At 41.9% G+C, this 19,489-nt stretch overlaps 1 protein-coding gene across 7 annotated transcripts in view; it reads right to left on the bottom strand.

The window, feature by feature from the left end:
- The window catches only part of DGKG (diacylglycerol kinase, gamma 90kDa), a 261,627-nt gene that overhangs the window by 17,213 nt on the left and 224,925 nt on the right, over positions 1-19,489 (bottom strand). The window lies entirely within an intron of this gene.

Below are 19,489 nucleotides of genomic sequence, written 5' to 3'. Positions count from 1 at the left end.
TCCTCAGACTGGTTCTAACCAGAAGGCCTGTTTCTTGGGAAGGCCAACCCAAATCCACTGCCATCCCGTCTTTCCCCATGAAACAGCTTTTTCATCTTCAATCTGAAAAGAGCTTTCTCTCAAAGATCCATAAATGTACCTTTCAGGAAGAGAGCTGAGTTTTAGTGAAAAAAGATTTTGATTCAGAACACTAATAAGCATTCAATGAATATATATATATATTTGTTGTTATGTCCCGTGGAGTCAGTTCCGACTTATAGCAACCCTATACAGGGTTTCCGAGGCTGTAAATCTTTACAGGAGCAGAAAGCGTCATCTTTCTCCCATGGAAGAGCTGGTAGTTTCGAACTGCTGAGCTCCTTCTTCAAATGTGGAATACCATATATGATAAGTCAGCTATTTCTGGAATAATTTTCCACCTCTGTGCAGCTAAAGCCACATGGATTTGGCATCAGGATAGAAAAGAATGCTGATGAAGATCATTATCCATAGCTGGAGCAAGCCTCTCTTCTCTGAATGTCTGAATAACATCTTAGACCCACTAATGAAGACTGATGGTTAATTTACCTCTGTTTGGCCTGTGGTAGGCCACTAGTGAGCCAACCTCCTTGGGCATCCTCTGGGAAATCAGTGACCTCTTTCAGGACACCAGGTGCCTAATCTGAGCTAAGGTAAATAATATTCTGGGTTCACAGTAGAAAAAGAGGGACAGCCAATATGAGTCTCAGGTTCAGAGAGCCTTATGGGATCAATGGCCTCCTGTGGTGGCAATTACTTGTGGTTCAGAACCTGGAAAAGGCCTTTTTTCATAGTCCTTGAGACTTAGACTATACCTACCCAAGTTCGTGTGAAAGCAATGGTAGGATTAAGGTTTGATGTCAGGCCCAAGACAAAGTTGTTTTTATAAAACAACTTTTATTTATCTAAAACAGAAGCAAAATAAAGAGGTAAATTCTTTAAAAGCTCCAATTCCTTTTCCTACCAAGGCATTGTATCTTCCTTATAGGCTGCGGCTATTGTATAACCTCAACTAATATCAATATATTAGAAGATTGTGTTTCTACAAAGGTTTTTGTTTATTTAACAGAGGATTTCTGTGCCTCCTGGTATTGTGTAATGGTGTTTGTAAAGATTGGCAAAGGGATATTTGGGTTTGTCTATACTCTTGTTTAGAAGACCAACTACTGTTTAAAAACACTCTCTTGATGGATGTATTTCTAATGAGGACAGTTAAACAAACCATTGGGCCAACCACAAATGTGTCAACATTGCCACAGTCTAACCAACTGATAATCCATGATGGACATCATCTGCCAACAGATATACAAGTTGCATTAGGCGTTCTGTGACAGGCACAAAGTTGTTTTCCTCCTATATCCATCTACACGCCCATTCTCCTTTCTTCATACCTGTGAAAAGATACTGTCTCCTTTGATTCTCCATCTCATGTGGACTTGAACAAGTCATGGAGGGGCAATGTTTCTTTAGGAGAATGCCCCAGGCTCTCCGAAGGAGTTTGGATCTAATAAACAATGAATATCTAAACCTCTAGTCACTTAATTAGTTCTCTTCTTGCCAAAGAAGGCTGAATAACCACTAGATAGTCTTCATTTACTCTGTCATTCTCAAAGTGTCTGTGAAAACACCGTGGGTTTGGAGAGAGCAACGTGGGGAGGGACAGAGAAGAAGTTAGGAGGCGGATGAGAAGGAGGAGGAGAAGGGGAGAAGAGACAAGAGGAAAGCAATGTGTAGAGGCTGGGGAAAGTGGAGGGAGTTATGTTGGCGTAGGAGAGAGAAGGAGAAAGAGATGTGAACTTTTTCGATGTTTCTCTACTTGCAGGACAGCTGTCTTGTAAAACATGTTGCTCTTTGTACCAGGCTTTGGTATCTGACAGCACTGTGATAGTTCAATGTTTTCCCTCCTTGAAACATTCGCTGGTAACAAAATGTTCTGAGAAGCAGAGAACTTAATAGATTCAAGTGTTTCAGCTTTTACAATGTCTTGGTCTTTTAACAAATTTTCCTGTTAAATGGCTTTAACTCTAAAGTTGTTATCACTTCCCACACATTACCTTGCAGCTATCACTTCCCACACATTACCTTGCTTCCTGGCTCTAGAAGAGAAGTAATGAAGGCTGATCTCATTGGTATGGAGTGGGGGTGGGCTGGGGCAGGGGTTTACCCACTGAGGGACTGAGATGAATGAAGGGGGAAAGGGATATTATGATCTTGTTATATACATGTTGCTCTTCTGTCTTTGAAACTGCACTCTGAAATCTTCCCTGGCAGAGACTGGGTAGGATGATTCCTGTCTACTAACGAGGCAAGATTTGACCTAGTTGATCTCTGTTGCAGCTTCCTAGAAGGCCTACCTGGAAGTTCGGAAATAAAGAAACCAATCTAACTTTGTTTCCTAAACTTATTGAACCACAAAGTCCTTCCTTGGTGGAGTATTTACAAACAGTCTTCCAGCACAGAGATCTTTAGCCACAATTTAAATTGAGAGTGAAAATGAAACTTTCAAGGGGGTGGGGGGGGGAGGGAGAAGAGCAAGACAGGGTCCCAACACACAGAACAATTAATGTTTAAAATACAGAATCGAGGATTGGGACTTCTGATACACCAAGTATCTGTTTAACCTCAAGCATCAACCATTCAGTGGTTTTGGCAATTCATATTATCTCTACATTGTCTTTACACACTTTAACTCATTAGTATTTATGACGGAATGCCCACGTACCTTAGCTGTATAGGAATTATTCATTCATTCATTCATTTACTAGTCACTGAGTATCTGCCAAGTTAAGAACTGGATATGCAAAATGTTCTACTCCTATGGGGATGCTTGGCTAAAAGGACAAATCAGAGTTAAAAAATGCTGTAATTGAACTATGTTGTTGTTGTTGTTAAGTGTCGTTGAGTTGGTTCTGACTCATGGTGATCTTGTATAGGGTTTCTGAGGAGCAAATGGTGAGTTTGAACTGTCAACCTTGCAGTTCAAACCGACCTTTGGGTGAAGTGCTTATCCTACAGCGTCAAAGAAACAAAAAATCCTGAGTGACTGATTGTAACTGGGTACGCTGAGAAGGTAGGTGCCAGAGATAATAAGGAAGATAAATTGCTAAATTGAGAAAGGGAAGGAGAGAGGGCATCCCAGACACAGGGATGACCATGTGGAGGGTTAAACAATTACAGACTGGAGAAAGAAGTTAATTTAGCAATGAACCCACTTGGCAATTTCATTGGAAAATATTTTAAAATGTTTTTCCCTAAGGAGAATTACTATCCAGAGAATCCTTTTGTCAGGGCAACAGGAAAAGGGTCTCTGGGCTGGGCAGCAGCTTGTTGCAGCCATAAAATCAGGTCTTTCAGCACTACTCTGATTTAGTCCCTGGTAATAAAGCCTATGTAGCACTTTGTATGCAGCAAACACTTCATATATATTTGACAGGAAAGAAAGATGATTAAGTAAGAGGATGGAAAGAAGGAGAATGTAAAAGCAAAGGAGGTACTGAAAGGACAATAGCAGTTTCAATCTGGTCCACTTAGCTCAGCCTTCAGAATGCTACTTTATAGATGCATCTCTGATATCTTGTTAGCTCAAGCCAAGCACTGTTCAGTGGTTCCCATGACAGCAGCAGTGCTGGGAAAGAAAGAGAAGATGAGAAGTATATTCCTTCACAGGGATGACAAGCCTGTAAACTGGAAAGAAATTTGACACATTATAATAAAAACTTAAAAACTTTCATACCACTCAAACCACTAATTTCTTTCTCGGTACTAATTATCAGAAACCACTGGCAGAACTGAAATTCATACAAACATTATCATTACGGCATCATTTAAAATAGTGAATGAAATTCCTCTTCCCCTGACATTTCGATCCATATGGTAATATTTAAATAAATGATAGGGTATCTATAGGATGGAATTTTATGCCGCCACCAAGATATTTACAAAGTTTCAACAACATGAAATATGTTTATGATATCGTATTAAGTATGAAGGCAGGATATATAGTTACTTATATAACTGACTTGATGACACTTAACAACAACAGCAATATAACATGCTGTCAACTAGCTAAGAATATGTACAGAAAAAGGAAAATTTCAGCAAAATCTTAACAGAGCTGAGTTCTGGGTAACTGGATTAGAGGTGATTGATATTCTTTTATGTTTTTCTTAGTGTTTCCTATTTTCTATAAATATGTATTAATGTTATAACATAAAAGTCATTTTAAAAAACCTATTAACTACTCTTAAAGGTTGTAAAGATATTGTGGAAACTTCCGGGATCAATGCCCAAGGCCACTTTCCATTGGGTAAAGTGTGTTACTTCTGTAGCTTTATTAGCTAGCACCTGTCCAGACTACAGAAGCTCAGGTAAACTTGACTTTTCCCCTCTGCTATGCTTTTACATATGTTTTAGCCCTGACTGAAAGGCCCTCTCTTCACTTTTACTTGGTCATCAAAACTCAGCTCAAGTACCATCATCAACTTCAAGAAGTCTTCCTGGAATTCTCTGCCTGCAGTTTGATGTAGACACTTCTCCAATATCCCAGGTAGATGTGGCAGAAGAAAGAACATGAAGGGAGATGCTATTGGCTATGGACAAGAAAGGGTTTCAGGGTAGCACAGGGATGAAGGACTGGACAAAAAGGGAGAAGGCGAGAAAGGACTTGATGAGTTCTAGGAATGGGTTCTGAGGCACAAGGAGAGAGAAGGTTGGAAACAGCTGTTGTGCACTGTTCTCGTGGGTGACAGGCTCTACGTATGGCCCCAGTAATACGTAGCAAAAGAGTAATGGGGATTACAGTCAAGGAGAAATAAGTCTAGGTTAGTGCTTACTAAACTTTTTTTGCATGTCAGAATTGTCTGGGAGCTTTTAAAAACAATGATGCCCAGCTTACAGCCTGTGGTGATGGTTGTTGTTAAGTGCTGCAGAGTTGGTTCAGACTCATAACGACGCTGTGTAGGGGTTTCAGAGGATCAGCTGGTGAATTTGAATTGCTGACCTTGCAGTTCCAATAACTCTGTGGTCCAGTGCTTATCCTACAATGTGCTGAATTGATTTAGACTCATGTAAAACAGTAGGACTATCCTAGAGGAGCTTTGTAACTTTGTTTTATGACAGCAGACCTCCAGGTCTTTCTCCCAAGTAGCCACTGGGGTTGGAACCACCCATCTTTTGGTTCACAGTTGAGCACTAAACTATTGCACCACCAGGGCTCTAGATTGCCCCTGTTGTTGTTGTTAGGTGCCATAGAATTGGCTCTGACTCAGAGTGACCCTATGCACAACAGAAAGAAACTCTGCCCAGGCCTGGGCTGTCTTCACAATTGTTGTTACCTCACAACCCATTGCCGCTGCCACTGTGCTAATCCATCTACTTTGGGGTCTTCCTTTTTTTAACTAACCATTTTACCAGGAGTCCTGGTGTGGCGCTGTGGGTTAATGCGCCAGACTGCAAAGCCGTTTGAACTGCAAGGTCGGTGGTTCAAGCTCACCAGTTGCTCCTCAGAAACCCTATACAGGGTCACTATGGGTCGGAACTGACTCAATGGCCCTTAACAACAACAACAACAACAACAACATCCACTTTACCAAGCATAATGTCCTTCTTCAGGGACTGGTGCCTGCCTTCCGATAGTATGTCTGAAGCATGAGAGACGAAGTTTCGTCATTCTGGCTTCTAAGGAACATTCTGACTGTACTTCTTCCAACAAAGATTTGTTCTTCTGACAGTCCATGGTATTTTCAATATTTTTCTCCAACACCATAACTCAAATGCATCAAACTATCCAACTTTCACATGTATATGATGTTATTGAAAATACCATGGCTTGGTCAAGGCATAGGTGCTCTGGAACAAACTTTGCTGTTGAACACTTTAAAGAGATCTTGTGCAGCTGATTGCCTAATGCAATACATTGTTTGAACTCTTGACTGCTGCTTCCATGAGTGTTGGTTGTAGATCCAAGCAAAATGAAGTCTTTGACAACTTCAATCTCTTTTCCATTTATCATGCATGATGTTATTTATTGGTCTGGACTCCTGGTGTGGCGCTGTAGGATCAGCATTTGATTGCGAACCACAAGGTTGGCAGTTCAAACCCACCATCTGCTTCTTGGAAGCCCTATACAGTGTCACTATGAGTCGGAACCAACTTGAAGGCACTTATAACAACAATAGCAATTTATTGGTCCAGTGGTGGGGATTTTCTTTAAAATTGAAATGCAATCCATACTGATGCTGTGGTCTTTGATACTCATCAGTGAATATTTTAATTCCTCTTTGCTTTCAGCAAGCAAGGTTGTATCATCTGCATATCACAGGTTGTTAATGAGCTTTCCTCCAATACGGATGCCACATTCTTCTTCATATAATCCAGCTTCTCGAATTATTTGCTCATCATACAGACTGAATAAGTATGGTGAAAGAATACAGTCCTAGTGTACAACTTTCCTGATTTTAAACCATTCAGTATTTCCTTATTCTGTTAATAAACTGCCTCTTGGTTTATGTACAGATTCCTCATGAACACAAGTGTTCAAATGTTCTGGAATACCCATTCTTTGCAATGTTATCCATAACTTGTAATGATCCACAAGTCAAAAGCCTTTGCATAGTCAATAAAGCACAGGTAAACATCTTTCTAGTGTTCTCTGGTTTTAGCTAAGATCCATCTGATGTCAGCAATGATATGCCTAGTTCCACATCCTTTTCTATTTCCAGCTTGAGTCTCTGGTACTTCCCTATCGATGTTGTTATCCCTGTTGCAGTTGTTTTTGAATTATCTTCAACAAAATTTTACTTGCATGTGATATTAATGGTATTGTTTGATGATTTTCACATTCTGTTGGAATGTGCACAAATATGGGTCGCTTCCAATTTGTTGTCCATGTAGCGATCTTCCAAATTTCTTGGAATTGATAAGTAAGCACCTCCAGTGCTGCATCAGTTTGTTGAAATATTTCGATTTGTTTTCTGTCAATTCCTGGAGCCTGTCTTTTAGCCAATACCTTCAGTACAGCCGGGACTTCTGTACCATTAATTCTGGATTATATGCTACCTCTTGAAATGGTTAAACACTGACCATTTCTTTTTGGTACAATGACTGTGTATATCTTCTATCTTCTTTTGATGCTTTCTGCATCATTCAGTATTTGCCTATGGAGTCCTTCAATATCGCAAGTCAATGCTTGCATTGTTTCTTCAGTTTTTTCAGCTTGAGAAATGCTGAACATGTTTTTCCTTTTTGGTTTTCTACTCCAGGTCTTTTCACATCTCATTATAATACTTGACTTTGTTCTTTTGAGTGGCCCTTTGAAATTTACTGTTCAGTCTTTTACGTCATCATTTCTTGCATTTGCTGTAGAATCTTTACACTGGGAAGCAAGTTTCAGAGTTCTTCTGACATCCATTTTGGTATTTTCTTGTCTTTTTAATGACCTTTTGCTTTATTCCTGCATGATGCTCTTGGTGTCTTCTGGTCTTGTGGTCTTTGGTCATTAGTGTATAATACATCCAATCTATTCTTTTTTTTTTAAGTTTTTCTTGTGAATTGAGTGATAGTTTACATGGGAGAACATCAGTTTTATACTTATCCTTTAGTATTTCATTTCATTGCAATGATTACAATCCCCTCCATGCATCATCAGTCTACAATACTTGTTTCTATTCCCTCTGTTTTTTTTGGATGCACACCAAAACACTCAGGAATATACAATCATTCAAACACCCAAAGAGCATACCTTGCAAGCCTGCCCGCCCCTGGCCCCCAGCACAAATCTATTCTTGACATGGTCTCTAAATTCAGATGGGATATGTTCAAGGTCATATTTTGGCTCTCATGAGCTTGTTTTCATTTTCTAAAGATTCAGTCTGAACTTGCATATAAGCAACTGATGGCCTGTTCCACAATCTGCTCCTGGCCTTGTTTTGGCTGATGATAGTGAGTTTTGCCACCATCTCTTCCCACAGATGTCAATTTAGTTCCTGTGTTTTCAATCTGGTGAGTTTCATATGTATAGTTGCCATTTTTTGTTGTTTAAATAGGGGTATTTGCAATGAATAAGTCACCGGTCTTGCAAAATTCTATTATACAATCTGCTACATTATTTCTATTACCAAGTCATATTTTCTAACTACTGACCCTTCCTCTTTGTTTCCAATCTTTGCATTGCAATCATCAGAACAATCTTTGATCAATTTCAGACTGAAGAAGTTGGTTGTTAAGTTGTTGTTAAGTGCTGTTGTGTTGGTTCTGACTCATAGTAACCTTGTACAGGGTTTCCCAGGTGGGAAATTGGTAGAATTCTTCAATTTCATTATCACTGGCTTTAGTGGTTGGTATGTAAATTTGAATAATAGTGTTATTAACTGGTCTTCTTTTTAGGCGTATGGGTATTATTTTATCATTGACAGTGTTATATTTCAAGATAGATCTTGAAATGCTCCTTTTGATGATGAATGATACACCATTCATCTTTAATTTGTCATTCCCAGCATAGTAAACCACATGACTGTCAGATTCAAAATGGCCAATACCTGTCCATTTCAGATCACTAATGCCTAGGATGATATCTATCTTTATGCGTTCCATTTCATTTTTGACAATTTCCAAGTTTCTTAGATTCATACTTCATACATTCCATGTTCCAATTATTAATGGATGTTTGCAGCTATTTCCCCTCATTTTGAGTTGTGCCCCATCAGCAAATGAAGGCCCCAAAGGCTTTACTCCATTCACATCATCACAGTAAACTCTACTTTGAAGAGGCAGCTCTTTCCTACTCATATTTTAAGGGCCTTCCAACCCAAGGGCTCATCTTCCGTCACTATATCCGACAATGTTCTCCTGCTATTCATAAGGTTTTCGGTGGCTAAACATTCAGAAATAGATCCTCTCTGCTTCTTCCTAGTCTGTCTTCATCTGGAAGCTCTGCTGAAACCTGTCCACCATAGGTGACCCTGCTGGTATTTAACAGACTGGATCCAGCATCATAGAAACAGGAAAGTCACCTCAGCATGACAAACTGACAGATTAGTAGTGGCAGATTGTTCCTATACTAACTAAATCAGAACATGTGGATGTAGGAGGCAGGCACCTGTATTTTTTCTTTTCTTCAACATCTCCAAGTGGTTCCAAAGTACAGCACAGTTTGGAAGCACTGGTCTGAATCACTAGGTGGATCATCCCTAGAGACCAGTGGATTGCATAGTGGGTCTCAGATCAGCTGCATTAGCACCACCTGGAAACTGGTTAGAAATGCAATTTTTTGGGCCCCATCCAGACTGACTAAATCAGAAACTCTGGGTTTAAGCCCAGCAATCTGTGTTTTAACAAGTGCTCTGGGAAACTCTGAGGCATGCTCAAGTTTGAGAACTTGAGCCTTATGCCATAAAACTGCCCCAAATGTATGCAAGAGTTGGAGTGAAGAACATCAAGTTATTTCCTGATTGCTTCCATCTAGAGCTCCTTCAGTTGAAAATCAGAAATCATAAAGACCTCAAAATGTAGTTGTGAGGTTTAAACGGCAGAACTGTGTATGAAAGTGTTTGGTTCCCAGTGTTGGTGTTGTTAAGTGTTGTCAAATCGGTTCCAACTCATAGCAACCCTGTATAGGCATTCCAAGGAGCAGCCAGTGAGCTTGAACCACCAACCTTCTGGTTCAAACCAACTTTGCAGTCCAGCGCATTAACCCACAGTGCCACACCAGGACTCTGGATCCCCAGTAGACACTCCAAACATTAATTTCAGTTTCCTTTTCTGCCACATTCACCCTGAAAACTTAGAACTGTGAACAATGCTTCACAAATTAGAAAATTTGGATTAAAAGCTTTTTAAAAAATCTTCCATTTTATTTATAGGTTTCCATTTCTACTTGGAAGCTGGACATGAAGGAAAAATTTAGATTAGGTGGACATCCAAATCAGTGAGTCTTTTCTTCTTTTAATTACTTCCCTGACTCTGTTCTTTTTCCTACCCTTTTCTTTTAACAGCTTTATCTTGTCTTTCTTCCTTAGCTACTGCAGGATGGAGGAGTCAGAGCTCAAGATTGACAGGACAGGTTGGCAGAGGCTCATATCTAAGGGACCACTCGGACCTTTCCATGCATTTCCTTCCGACCCTTGATGACTTGGGAAGCCCATGTGACAATGTCCAGCTTCCTTAGCGGGCATGCAAAGTCATTCACTATCTGGTCCTATTTACCACACAAGTATCCCTCTGCCTGGAGAAGTACAGATTCCTTTCCCAGAACACCACAGGAACCAGGCTTGGTCCTTTTGCTGTGCTCTGAGAATGTATCTCATCCAAGGACGCTGGTTTCTATATACATCACTCTCTCAACTCCATTGTGAGTAGAAGGCAGGGATTTGTCCTCGTTTTGTTTATCTCTGCATCCCTAGCAACAACTCTAGCCCTTGGCCTATAGAAGATTCCCAATAAATGTTTGTTGAATAAACTGAATAAAGTAGATGCTTTAGTACCAAAGGCCTTGACAAGTTTGAATGAGGAAAAAGATAATAGTTACTGATAATGATAATGGTGATAAGTAATTGTCCAGATTGAACTGGTACCAGGCTTATCATAAATGAACTCATCTAATGTGCATGTACCAGATGACGATAACCCAGCCTGGTGTTCTCCTCTCTCGCATAATACACAGTGTTAATGATCATTCTCATCTCGGCTGCTGGTTCACATTAATTCAAATTCAGTCATTTCAGATGCAAGTTAAACTAGATATATGGGTGTCATGATTTGAGCTCCTCTCTTGTGATGTGAAGCGTGAAGAGATACTTAGCTTAACAGGATGCCTTTGCCGGGCCTTGGTTCACTCCTATCCCTCAACCCTGCAGGGTTCAGATATGCAGGCTAGAACTGATCAGCCCAGAAAACCAAACAACCATAAAGGCAGATACTGAATCTTATGTGATGGAGCCCAATAGAGTTTCGGAACCATCACAGTGTCATGACCACATACTAGAGAGCAGCAGTGCAGCCTGGTAAAGATGGTGGATTCTGCCCTCTACCTGGGTTACAGCAGCACAGACTAACTAAGAAGTCAGGCGTTACTGATACAATGAACTGTGGGTAACACACTTGTTAGCCAATGTGGATCTGAAACTTCTACTGGCAGTGTTGTTGTTGTCAGGTGCCATCAAGTTGGTTCTGATACACAGCAACCCAATATAGGGTTTCTGAGGAGCATTAGAAGTACAAAAATAATTTGCCACTACTTCATGAATGGCCTCTGACAGACAATATGGAGTCATTAAGGGCTAAGGAGGAAACTGAAACAGTACACTAAGTTCTTGAATTTGGGGCTACTAGCTTAATAGTGTCATATAGGGCAAGTCATTTGTCCTGTCTGAGCCCACTGTCACACCCGTAAGATAGGGGCAATAATACAACTGATTTTGTTGGGTAATTTTAAGACCAAAAGAGACAAAGAATGTAAAGGTGCTATATAACTCCTAACCAGCAATTAGGAGTGCTCCTTCTCACTGTCCAATGAAGAGCTGATGACCTTCTTACTCTCCTTGGAAAGAGAGGACATGAGCCGAGTCCTACTCTGCTGCTAGGTCAGGTTCAGTCCCCCAGGTCTAGACAGGTGAGTGGTGACTGGTAGACTCAGCCTTCCAGGCTGTGGCAGTCACCATCTTGTCTCCAAATTTCCACGGAGATGTGACACATGCCATTCGCAGCTCAGGTACCCAAAGCCCAATAAAGCGGGGTCCTCCAGTCTGTTTCCCACTGGAAATGGTCTGTGAAGATGAAACACCGCTCCCAGTTTAAGAGCCTCAAAGCCTGGGTTAGAAGCATGGCAGCCTGAAAGTAGCCTTGGAGGTGGAGAACCCCAAAGACTCTCCCTGTTATAGGAACAAATGCGTATCTATGGAAAATGCTACTATGGCAATTAATTTTAAATTGCTGAATGATCTCTCACAGCTGCCAAAGAAAACTGCAGTGGCAAATGGAAACTGCTCACTAGTGCCCCCTCAAATGGCACCCTGGAGTCCTGGTTGGGTTGTAGGATAAGCACTGGATTGCTAAGAGCAAGGTCGCCCATTCAAACCCACCAGCTGCACTTGGAAACCCTATGCAGGGTTGCTATGAGTCAGAATCTACTTGATGGCACTTAACAACAACAACAACAACAACAACAAATGGCACCCTGGGCATGTGTCATATCTATTCTACCCCAGATATGCCTGTAAGGAAGGAAGGCTCTAAACTGGCTAAACAAATTCTCCAAGCCCCTATGTCTTCACCTGACCTCTAAAAATCCCAGGCCCTCAGGTATGTCAACTGTAATAATCCTAAAAAATAATCTAGGACTGATGCTTTTCCTGATTGGACAACCAAAAACTATTGCTACAAAAACCAAAAGAGACCTACTTAAATGAAAGACTATACCAAGCTCATGGATAGGAAGATTTAACATGGTGAACATGCCAATACTACCCAAAGTGATCTACAGATACATTGCAATCCTAACCCAGATTCCATCATTATCCTTTAAAGAAATGGAAAAACTAACCGCCAACTTTACATGGAAAGGAAAGAGACCCTGGATAAGCTAAATACTATTAAAGAAGAAGAAGAAAGTAGGAGGTCTCTCCTCACTTCCTGATCTCAAAAACTACTACACAGCCACAGTAGTCAAAACAGCCTGGTACTTGTACAACAGACACACAGACCAGTGTAACAGAATTGAGAACTCAGAAGTATGTCAATTGGTCAAAACACATTAAATGGGTGAAGAGTTAGAATCGTTTAATAAATGCTGCTAGAAAAACTGGATATTCATTTACAGAAACATGAAACAGTACCCATATCTCACACCACATACAAAATAACCTCAAGATGAATAAAAGACCTAAATGTAAAACCTAGAACTATAAACATCACCATTGAAAAAATAGGGACAGACTTAGGAGTCCTAATACATGGCATAATTATACCATCAGGCATAACTGAAAACACACAAACAGTAAAAGACAAATTAGTGGAAATCTGAGGTGCAACTATTGGTATCTCCCTGTCGAGAGGAAAGAACACTGATGAAAATCAAAGACACATGGTAACAATCCAATGGACTAATGGAACACATGAACATCAGTCACCATGATCCTGAGACCAGAAGAACTAGATGGTGCCTGGCTACTATTCCCAACTATCTGAAAGGATGACATTAGAATGTACTGGATAGGGTAGGAGAAACTGTAGTAAAACTGAAAATCATGAAAGAGAGCAGGTCCATTGGTCAGATAGAGACTAGTGGAATCTCCGAGACTGTGGCCCTTATTCACCTTTCAGGTCTGGAACTGAACTTTCCATCATGGCTCCATTTTCAGCCAAATACTAGATCTCTGAGACGAACAATACCACGAGGGAGGTACACACACCTTAGCATAATCAACCATTTGAGATCCAAAGGGTAGCGTTTACCCAAGGGTAAAGTTCAGAAGAGTTAGGAAAGAAGGAGGAACAAAAACGGAAACCCAGGGAGAAGGCAATGTTACACTGAGGGGGTCATATCTAATGAGATGAAAGAAAATATGTACGGATTGTTGGATATAAAACTTATGATCTGCCCTGTAAACCTTCACTCAATTCACAATAAAAAAGGTTGTTGTTGTTTTTTTTTAAATGACCATATTTGAATCTGGATATGTTGCACCCAGCACAACTTCCCAACTCAGAAGAAAGGCTGGGTAATTTATTGCAAATCAACCAATGAAAACCCCATGGTCTGATGGCACAGTACTGAGCAGCATTTCATTCTATGGTGCATGGGATCACCGTGAGTCAGGCTGATTCTATGACCGCTAACAACAACAAATGCTTTCCATAGAAAGCCTGACCCAGTCAAAAGGATTGAGGCAGAGGGTCCCTTGCCTACAAACCAAACAAGAAGAAAAGCTCATTCCTTGGCAATCTGTGAACTCAACAAAAATATATTATTTTTGTCATGGAATCAAGTAGAGAACATGGGCTTTGCCAGACTTGCGTTTCAATTCCGCTGCTCAGTCACTCACTGATTTTATGACCCTGGGGGAAGTCACCTAACTTCTCTGAGTTTGCCCTCTATCTGGAAAATGTAGGCATAATAACTTGTTTGCAGGGTTGTTGAAAGTTTAGAAGGGATGCCATCAAGCATCCAGCACAGAGCTGCACACAGGAGGCCTCCAAGAGACAGTTGCTGTTGCTGTGATTGTAAGTTTCCTCAGAAAGGGACAGCCTCAGGGAGTTCTGTTTTAGGCACATGGTCAGTGATGGCCTTCTGCAGATGGTAATTAATGTAATCCAGAGAAGGTAATGGAGGAGGAGAGGGTGTTGGGAAAGGCAAGTAGGAAAAGGAGGAGAGAACACAGTGAGGGGAGAAGAAAGTTGAGGGAGAAAGCAGTGTGAATGGCAGAGATGTGATTTGGCAAGCGAAACACTCCTTTTTTTTTTTCTAGCGTACTTACTCTAAAATGGGAGGTTCCTGAACCATCCATTTGAAAATGATTTCCCTGTCCTTTCCCAGGAGTTACATTTGTGTGCATGTATGCATGCATGCATGTGTGTGTTTGATATAGTTGCACAATGATCCAAGTTTCTGGACTGAGCATGCATGGAGGAGGTAGAGCAGAATCTGGCGATCTTTAAGGTATGACTTTGATACCCTCTGGTCCAGCTGGATACTCCCTTCTGAGGGGAGTCTTCTTTGTGCCATGCTCAATAATGTATGTGACACCTGCTGGTTTCTTCTACTCCCAGGGCTCTGTAAAGCTCCATTAGGGCATAAGAGTTGCAGGAAGGTATTGAATGGCCATGCACTTCACGTAGGAAGGCAAGTAAGGAAGGAGTAGGAAGAAGAGAAGAAGCCACTGCCTTCTGCAGAGGAGAGAGGCTGCAGGTGTTAGTGTAGAGGGGATGTGTGGGTTCAGCAGGCAGGGTCTGGGATTTTGGTTCCTGCTCTGGCCGTGTGGCTTGAGGAAGTCAATGTCCCTTGATTAAGGGACAGGAAGGGGAATGGCAGTCTATCTTTTCGGTCTGTTTGAGCTATTCCAACTAAGATGGAGACTGGATTTCCTGAGTGTTTGGGTCAAGAGCAGATTGGCAGTGTTCCTTACTTGTTCTGTGGAGAAGACAGAATGTTCAGCACAATCCTACACGGAGGCAAGTGCAAGAACAAGTACAGGGTTTACAATGGCCATTGTTGTCGGTTCCTGAAAGCCTACTTGTAGAACAGGACAGGACAGGGAGGACATGTCCATTCTGTGTGGCTTTATCTTAGGGTTTAGCTTGGGGTTTGGGGGAGAGGGGCTTGTAAACCTCTGTCCAGAAGGACCAGGTGGCTTCAGATGGAGGATTGGCAGTATGCTAGCAGAGCTGTGTGGTGGGGAAATTTTCAGGAAGAAAGATCTGGAGATGGCTCTGAAAGGAGGACATGACATCATCATGCCACTAAGGAAAACCAAGGGTGAAAATGTCAGGGACTTAGCTATAGGTGGTCCTGATGAAGACCTGAGTGGAACAATCACTGTCAAGCCAAATGTTACTGCTTTTTATACTGTGGCAACTCTGAGAGGTAGAAACTATTATCCCAACACACAAGAAACTTAACTTAGCAGTTAAGATATGCCCCAGTGGGCATGTGGTGAAGCTGGGATTCAAATCAAAGCCTGTATGACTGCAAATATCAGCTTGGGTTAGAGAAGGCAAGGCATAGACAAAATGCCTTGCGAGTGACATTGTTAGGTGCCATCAGGTTGGTTCCGACCTACAGCAACCTTATGTACAATAGGATGAACTGCCCGGTCCTGTGCCATCCTCAAAATTGTTAAGTTGGAGCCCATTGCTACTGCCACTGTACCAATCCATCTCATTAGGAGTCTTCCTCTTTTTTGCTGACTCTCCACTCTACTAAGCATGATGGTCCCTCCTGATAACATGTCTGAAGTATGAGACAAGACTTATTATCCTAGCTCATAAGGAGCATACTGGTTGTACTTCTTCCAACACAGATTTGTGTGTTTTTCTGGCAGTCCATGGTGCCTTCAATATTCTCCAACACCTTATGAGTTATTTCCAATGCATCAGTTCTTCTACGATATTCCTTATTCATTGTCCAACTTTTGCATGCATATGAGGCTATTGAAAATACCATGACTTGGGTTAGGCGCACCTTAGTCCTCAAGCTGATATCTTTGCTCTTCAACACTTTAAAGAGGTCTTGTGCAGCAGATTTGCCCAATGCAATACATCATTTGATTTCTTGACTGAGGCTTTCATGAGTGTTGACCATGGATCCAAGCAAAATAAAGTCCTTGACAACTTCCATTTTTTCTCCATTTATCATGATGCTACTTAATGATCCAGTTGTAAGGATTTTTGTTTTCTTTACATTGAGGTGCAATCCATACTGAAGTCTATAGTCTTTGATCTTCATCAGTAAGTATTTTAAGTCCTCATCCCTTTCAGCAGGCAGGGTTGTATCATGTGCATATTGCAGGTTGTTAATGAGTCTTCCTCCAATCCTGATGCCACGTTCTTCTTCATATAATCCAGCTTCTTGAATTATGTGTTCAGCTTAATGATTGAATAAGTATGGTGAAAGGATACAACACTGGTGCACACCTTTCCTGACTTTTAACCATGCAGTGTTCGCTTGGAGTGATAGGCCACCTGAAGGCTTGGTGTGCTGTCTGGCATTACTTTGCCCACTGAGTTCAAGAAGACTCATTTCTAAGTACTAAAAACAAACACCAAACCCACTGCTACTGAGTACATTCTGACTCATAGTGACCTTATTATAGGACAGAGAACTGCTTCTTAGGGTTTGTGAGACTGTCAGTCTTTACAAGAGCAGATAGCCTCATCTTTCTCCAGTGGAGCAAATGTTGGGTTTGAATAGACAACCTTACAGATAACCCACTGTGCCACCAGGGTACAAGGTATGTAAAAAAGTAAATCAATTAGTGGTGAGATTTTCCAGGTCAACTCAAACCTGACTCTCAGGCATGACATCGCTAAGGCCCACTGCAAAGATCTGCACTGACTGAACCAATCACATCCTAGAAGAATATACACACAGGTGTCCATCTACCCCAGAGAGCCAAGGCAAGAGGAGAGGAGAGGAGTGTGTGGTTGTTGGGGAGAAATGGGAGTTTCTGGTTGTTGCCAGAAATGGGGAGGCAGGAATTGAATGGGGGTACTGTGGTGTGTGTGGAAAGAATTCCTTGTTTGGAACACTAGGATTTAGGATCTAATCCCAGATCTCCCAATTAGTGTGACCTTGGGCAGGTCAATTAACCTCCCTGGGCCTAATTTTTCTAATCTATGAAATTACTCTCAGGGGTGCTTGAGGGGATTAGAATGAGAATGATGAATGTTAAGTATTTCTAGAAGCCAGTTTGAGTGCTAAATTCAAGTAGGTGCATTAACAGATGTTGGATGAATAGGCCTGAAAATGGGAAGGGAAGGGTGCTGGCAGCATGCTGGAGATAGATGGAGATGTGTCCCTGCGGAAAGCATCCATTCACTTTCCTTCTGTTTCCTATTTACTCAATGGGACCCTTGGTTGCAAGGAGGAGTGCAGTGTGAGGCTGAGCTTGTGGCTGGAAGAAGCTGGCATCCTGTTGGGTGGTTTGTGGGGCAGGAGATATCACCCAGGGAGCAGTGATCCCCTTTCCTTTGCCTGTCCCCACTTCCTGTTGTTTCTGTCCACTTCCCTCTTCTCTTTGGGCTTATTTTGTTGTTTGTTAAATGCTGTTGAGTTGGTTCTGACTTATAGTGACCCTGTGTAGAGTTTCTGAGGAGCGGTTGGTGAGTTTGAACTGCCAACCTTGCAGTTAAAGCCGATCTTGAGGTCGAGTGCTTATCCTCTGGTGCCACACCAGGACTCCTTTCTTGTTGGGCTGCTGTCTCCCACTTGAAGCCCTTAGAGCATAAGCCTGCACTCTGTTAGCCCCTAACTGGTCTCCTGGCTGCCAGTTCCTTTCCCTCCCTTCTTACCCACACTGCCCACGACAGTCAGATCTTACCACTGGGCATAAGACCCTCTATCTCTTCCTATTTGATGGATCTTGTACCACTGCTTGGCACATTACTTAAGGGCCTCTAGTCTTCTACTCATCCCCTTTGCGATATCTGTGTGCTACTGGCCCTGCCCATGCTCCCTTTCTCTCATTCACCTTCCTTTTAACCCTTTCTTATTCTAAGTGCTTGCACATGTTCTCTCTTGCTCATCCATTCACTCATTCATACACACATCACGTATGGACTGATCACCTCTGAGGCACGTGGCTGCGTGCTGGGCAGCTAGGGATCCACTTCTGTAGGAGAGCCCCTCCTCCCCTTCCCTCTCACAGGCCTACAATTCTCATTGTCTCTACCACTCAACGGTGCTCAACTATTATGCCAGTATTAACATGATTGTTTGACGTGTATTTCTTATCTTCTGAACCAGATTACAAAATATACATGGGTAGGACCACTTCCTAGTCTTGCTTGCATCCTTCACAGCACCGGAAGTACATTAGATACTTGAATCCAGGCTCTACTGTGCATGATCTATGTCTTCTTGGAGCAGTTACTTAACCCCAATGGAATACATAATTAAATATGCACCAGACCGGGACCATAAGTATGTGCTCAATAAATGACTGCCTAATTGCAGTTTGGGAGGCTCTGGTAGTGCAGTGGTTGCGAGTTGGGCTGCGAATGTCAAGGTCCACATATTGAAACTATCAGAGAGTCTGTGAGTGAAAGATGAGGCTTTCTGCTCCATTATACTTTTTGGGAGTGAGTCCTGGTGTGGAGTTGTGGGTTAATGCGCCAGACTGCAAAGCCGTTTGAACTGTAAGGTTGGTGGTTCAAGCTCACCAGCTGCTCCTCGGAAACACTATATAGGATTGCTATGAGTCACAACTGACTCGATGACACTTCACAACAACAATGACAATCCCAGTTTGTTGATTAAGAAAATTAAAGTTTTGCACAAATCAGGAGCAAACTAAGAACATCCATGTCAGCCTGTGGTCAGCATGTAGTTCTGCTGTGGGTTGGGTGTCAGGAAGGACCTAATATTAAATGGCTTAAGAGCTACTATAGGAGAACAAGGGCTAGTTTGGGAACAAGAGGGGGCAAACAGAAGAGGGGAAAATCTAAGTTAAATCTAGACAAGGGATCCTAGTCTAGAAACGTCTTCTGTATGTGAAAAATGAAAGGTTCCTTGGCTCTGTGGTTCTATTTTGGGCAGCAAACGTCCTGAGGCATACATTAAGCTGGAGTTTGCCTCCAGTTTGAACCAGTGTAAGCAAGTTTCCCCACTGCAGAAGTTGAGCTGCCTCCTGAGGCAAGCTTGTAGCCCCTCCCAGCTGGAGGGGGGAGAGAAAGGGAGGAGGAGGGGCCACTGGAGTCTGATAGTCTAGATTCAAGAGTCTGCTGAGGAAGAATGAGTATTTGCATCCTTTAACTTTCCAGT

Source organism: Chrysochloris asiatica, unplaced genomic scaffold (assembly GCF_000296735.1).
Source record: "Chrysochloris asiatica unplaced genomic scaffold, ChrAsi1.0 scaffold00135, whole genome shotgun sequence".
NCBI classification, from domain to species: domain Eukaryota; kingdom Metazoa; phylum Chordata; class Mammalia; order Afrosoricida; family Chrysochloridae; genus Chrysochloris; species Chrysochloris asiatica.
The sequence above is the reverse complement of the archived record's forward strand: the minus strand, read 5'-3'. Positions and strand labels throughout refer to the sequence as shown.